At 34.1% G+C, this 6,312-nt stretch overlaps 1 pseudogene; it reads right to left on the reverse strand.

Moving 5' to 3' along the window:
- Positions 1-4,280: 4,280 nt before the first annotated feature.
- The window catches only part of LOC119569113, a 2,183-nt pseudogene continuing 151 nt past the window's right edge, over positions 4,281-6,312 (reverse strand).

The raw sequence follows: 6,312 nt of genomic DNA on the forward strand, positions 1-6,312 counted from the left end.
CTCACCCCCGCGTCCGACTGGAAGCCAAAGTTCGGCCAGGCGGCAGCAGCCGAAACGAGAGCGAACAAAAAACAAGACCTTCATGTTGCGGTAACTGAGGAGGCGCTGCTCAGGCTTTTATAGTACTCCGGGGTTTCAAAGTTCAAAATATTTGGGTGATACCGCGCTTGCCTCTATCGAATTTTTTACTCTCAAGGGAGCACCACCGATACGAGATATGCATGCTTTAACTCCATTAGATGTCATTTCAATCAGCTATTAGTAATTACCACTTATATACAAAAATAAATGCCTATATAACACACGAACGCATATGTAAACATGTATGCAAATTTAAAAACATACACACACACGCACAAACCCTACACACATAACATGCATACAAACACACACACACACACAAACTCACAAACCACACACACACAAACACACCACACACACACACACACACACACACATATATATATATATATATATATAATATATATATATATATAAAATATATATATATATGTTTTAAATATATATATATATATATATATTATATATATATAAAATATATATATATATATATATTTTATATATACAGATAATTTTTTATGTGTGTTTTGGGGTGACAGATGTAAATTCATACTATATTGTATACATACAAAACAAAACTTACATATAGATATATATAAATAAAAATATTTTAATGTATATATATATATATAAATATATATCTGTGTGTGTGTGTGTGTGGTGTGTGTATTTATATATGTTGTATAGAAACATGTGAATACAAATTTGTGCATAAATACATATGTACATGTATATATATATATATTATATAATATATATATAATATATATATATATATATTATATATATAGTATTTATGTATTATATAGTATATTTAGAGTGTATTTATACTATATGGACGAAAATATATATATATATATATATATAATATTTTAATATATATAGATAGATAGATAGATGATAGATAGATAGTAATATATCATATACATAACTTATATATATATATATATATATAATATATATATATATATATATATATCATATTATTTTATATATAATAAAATTATATCTATTATATATATAATATATATATTATTTGTTTATGTCTGTATTTTAATATACTGTATTTATATATAGATATATAGATACAAACAAATGTATTTATATAAATCCATATACATTTACACACACTCAAAAAACACACACACCCCACCCCAAAACCACACAAGCACACGCACACACACACACACACACACACAACACACACACACACACACACACACACTGTATTATATTTTATACATATTATTATAATAATATATATATTATATATATATTATATATTATATATATATATATATAAAATATATATATATACACACATACACAGAAATATTATATGGAAATGCGACTACGCTAAAAGGAATTACTGAACCAGTAGTGGGAATGAGATGTAACGATTGCATCACCTAAACTGGAAAGGGAGTACTTTTTTTCACTGTTTGCGTGCAAAAAATAACGGCTGAATTATTGTGAAAGGAGAGGGTGGACAAAGTACATCCAAGACTAAAAGAACAGCAACGACAAAACCATCCATCTGGGAAGAAAGTCCAGAAATCATGGGAAAAGGAATTTAGGCATGCTATGAAAACCAAAACGGACGAAGCTAAAGAGAAAGGCGATATCTCGTAGATCTGAAAGAGATTATTGGAAAAAAAACTGCATGTTTATTGCAAGAGGTAAGTATTTGTAAATATAATATTATATATTATAAAATATATATAATATATATATAGAGAGGGGAAGAGAAGAGGGGAGAGAGAGAGAGAGGAGAGAGAGAGCGAGAGAGAGAGGAGACACACATACATCAATGTATAATATTATATATATATAAAATTATATATATTTATAATATATATATATATATAAATGTATATATATACATAATATATATATATAAAATATATATATATATATATATATATATATATACATACACACATATGTATATATACTGTTTTGTGTCTCTCTCTCTATACATATATTTTAAATATTATATATATATACTGGGAAATAGGATATATATATATCGGTTTACTATAAAAACACTTGGCTTGTCATAATTATTTATTTCGACCTGAAATAATATTTGAATAAATAAATATTTATCAAAAATCTTATAAATTGGATCACAATAAACAAAATACATACCAAAGCACTTTAAAATGAAATAGCTTTTGAAATAATCAAAATAGGGAAATTTATGCAAACTTTGATGAAAACAAAATTTCATATATAATGTATAGACATTAAATCTTGATATCAATTTACAACCTCATACAATATGAATTTGCATAGTAAATTTAAAATCACTCATATGATTTCCAAGAAAAAAAATTTTGTCAAAATATTCTCTGAAACTAAAAAGGAAATTAAACTTACAACATTGCCTCATCCTTTTTCTCCACTTAAATAGAAGATCTTTTAAAAATCTGTAATCTGCAATCAACATTCCAGCATCAAAAACGACAAGAAAATAGGATGGCAAAATCAGTTTCAAAATATAACATCTGAATCTATGTTTACAACTTAAAGATTCCCATGCGCTACCAAATTCCCTACCATGCTCGCTCAAAAAAAAAAAGAAAATGGACATGCAAAGATAAGATAACAAAAAGAATAGAATATTTTTAGCTTGTACAAACTAATGATACACACATATATACATATATATTATAGGATAGAACACATCGACAAAGTCAAGGGCTGAGGACTATGATATTTCCCAGCGTTGCTCGACACTGACTATTGGTAGGCAGCTCTACCCCTAATGCAGTCCATGCAGGTGTTGAAAAGTGTTGGTGCAGGGTCACAGCCTTGCCTTACCCCGAATTAACAGGGAAGAAGTTTAACAGGCCCTCCACCAGCACTTTCAGTACCGGTATATAGGCTTGCTATTAGGCCAATAATCTGTGTTGGAATTCCATTGAATCTCAGGATCTCCCATGGCATTTCTCGATGCATCGAGTCAAACGCTTTCTAGAGGTCGAAATAGGCTGCAAGCAACCTGCGACCAAAACTGACGACGGCTTTCCACAATTACTCGAAACGCAAAGATATGGTCTATTGTGGACTTGCCAGGAGTGAATTCAGACTGCTCGGTCTCTGGTGCCTTAGTAGGTGGTCGTGGATCCGTTTTAAAGAAAGCAACATGATTCAGTAACCTCCAATATCTCCAGGGAGATTGAATTCTGCCTCGCCCTCAGGCATACGCCAATGGACACCTGTGCTGCTTCGAGTGTTTCACGCCCGAGAACTCCCACAGAGCAACTGGGTCTGTCAGGTTATCAAGTTCTGTGAATCGACCCAGGACTGCCATGGTGAACCCCCAGGGACACTCCTCCTCCCTCAGTCTGTCTAAGTGAAAGAGTTATGAAGTTTAAAAATTTTTTTAAAAACTGAACTCTTATTTGCACATGCTTATTGCTATAAAAATGTTTGATATACATATATATTTTATTTTTTACATTTTTAATAAATCCTAATTGCTGTAAATGTATTTCGAGATTTTGTTTTATAGATGTACCACCAATTATTGTATTTTACAACAATTTCCCTCACCTAAAGGGCCCCCATAGAACTAAACAATGAAAAATGGCATCCCCCCTCTCTCGTAGTTGATAAGAATAATAGTAACAATAAAACTTTTAGAGATAGGAAAAGAAAAGATTACCACCAAAGCATATCATGGATCACCAAACTCTATCAACATTCTCATCTCGGCTCTACTTTCCCTTCCTCGAATCCCGTCTTTTTTTTTTTGAATATGACAAATCCTATCCATTTTAGGAAATTAGAAAACAAAACCCAAGTTGTCATGTATGGCATGCTTCAGTCGTGAAAATGTATTATATGAATTTACTAATTTAGGTAAAAAACAAAAAAACAAACAACCTTAATGTGTTTCCTAATGATAATTAATACATCTACTTAACTTATTAACTGTCATTATTTTTTCTAAAACAATACATAATCTGAAAAAAGGTAGACAAACCACTGGTAGATTCAATTAAACTTGACCTTCTGATAAATTTTCATAGCGCTATACTAAGAAATCAGGGAAAAGGAAATGTCTGATTAAAATTTTTTTATTTGCTCTTCGTACAGAAATCATGTCTCCATTTTTAATAGCAAATCAAAAATCATATCTTGGGAATTCTGTTGGGTAACACCCATGATGGTGAGTATGTATAAGCTTCCTATTGTGTGAATATATTCGCCTGATTGAAGACCTTAACTTGGATGTGACCGAAGTTGGGCAGATCTTCGAATACACGTTCGTCGGGAACCTTGGCGTTTCCAGAGGGTAGCCATGTGGGCGATTGTCAGGGTACTTTCCATGGGAACCGTAGTTTTAAATTTCGGTATTTTCGTGGAGGCCTTTCCACTGCTGCATCGGCTGCGCCTTTCAGTCACGGCTACAACAAGATCGAATTCTAGACCCTGTTCATTACCCTTAGGGAGAAGGAATCGATTAGGAATACCAGTTGCACTCTCGAAATCTGTAAGTCCGGAGTCTGCACCAGCTAAGGCTTCTTTGGTCTTCTCGAAGAGAGTTGCGAAGCTAGTACATCAGCACAGTGACAGCAGATTCCGAGATTTACGTTCGAAATGGTGTGTTCCAGCAGGCACTGTAAAAAAGAAATGAAAGTCAAGGAGATAATATTATATTTCATATTTTGAATATATGTATACATATATCAAAAAATAAAAATGTGTATAAAATTTGAAGTTGTAATATTGAACAGACAATATGCTTACTCGACTTTAAGTCTGAAAAGTGAAAATTCATAAAATATTTGACCATATGAATAACGAAAAAGTATTAAAGGAGAAAAGCAAACCAAAAAGTACTACACTTGACCCAGAACTTAAATCCAGTTCAATAGCATTCCAACGGCCTTCGTCGAAGGTGAATTCAATACCATTGTTGTCTAGGTAGGCCAGGAAAAAATGCGAACTGTAGCTAGAACTTCCTGGCCCTTGTTATTGCTAACTCAATCTTAATTTAAAGTCCTTAGGTTCAGACGAGGCACGTAAGTAAAAATTTTCAAACATCTCCCAATTTTTTCAGTGTCATAAACCCAGCGTTAATGAGATTGTATTCGAAATCCTCAAAAAAGGGGTCTCTAGTTCGCCTTCAATTGCTACATTGTCTACACTTACACCGGCAATGTTAGTTCTTCCACGGTGTTGGAGGGGATGTCCTTGTGTTCCTTGAAGATGTATCCTGTATTTTGAAGCCTAAAGAAGCTAGGATCAGGGGTGGCAGTTTCAAAGTGTTCCAGAAACCAGGGGGTAAATCTATTTTCCATGTGGATCACTCTGTCGACCAATACAATTTTGAGCAGTATTGTGCAAGGCTCCATAGTACTGCACATTGGGGCTGTACAAAGATGATTCAATAACATTCCAAGAACGTCAATGCCACGTCATTCATGATACCCAATATGATTACCAGCCCTGTCGACGATATAACCATGTGCAATAGCATGCGGATTCGGCTCTCTACAATAAGCAAGTCTCGAATACGAGCAACAAACCCTCCACATCTTCGAAGTTCACATTATCTGACGAGGGGGGGAATTGTCCTCCATACTTGTAAGTGGTTTTGGGAGCAAAACCTTGTACGATTGGCTTCTCCCAGTGAAGTTCGTCGACGGGATCCAAGTAATTGGAGAGACGTTCAGCATCAAAGCGAACGGTGAGTTGATGATGTACCCAGAAGAAATTCTTCCTTTACGATCCAGATGAGGCTGTATTTGTCGTCCCACCAGAATGGGGAAATTTCCCTATGCCAGGTGACGTGAGGGGTGTTTCATTCCAATGTCCTCACCGAAATAGGCTACTCCCTTTTTTCAGGATTCTTCTTTGTTCCAGTGAAGCTAGATAAATTTACCAGGTTTTTGTGTCTGCTTTGGCACGATAAGCTGCTTCAATGACTTCGCTGTTGGTGAAGAGATGTGGCCCTGCTTCATAGAGTGGAGGAAGTACAAAACGTGTTTAGACAGAGGTGAGTTGGATGACCGCAACATACAAGGCATAAACAAATTCTCCCTCATTCATAATTTGGCGGAAGTAGGCAGCATTGCTGACAATGTATCCCAATCCTTGGCAGTGAATTTAGAACATCAAAGAGCATAAGTGCTTCTTCGCGTTGCCTAGGATTGAAAAGAGAGAACCAATGCCTTTGTTGAAGAAGCTGTTATCCTTCAGGTCTCTCATAAGTGT

This window comes from Penaeus monodon, unplaced genomic scaffold (genome assembly GCF_015228065.2).
Source record: "Penaeus monodon isolate SGIC_2016 unplaced genomic scaffold, NSTDA_Pmon_1 PmonScaffold_1263, whole genome shotgun sequence".
Taxonomy (NCBI): domain Eukaryota; kingdom Metazoa; phylum Arthropoda; class Malacostraca; order Decapoda; family Penaeidae; genus Penaeus; species Penaeus monodon.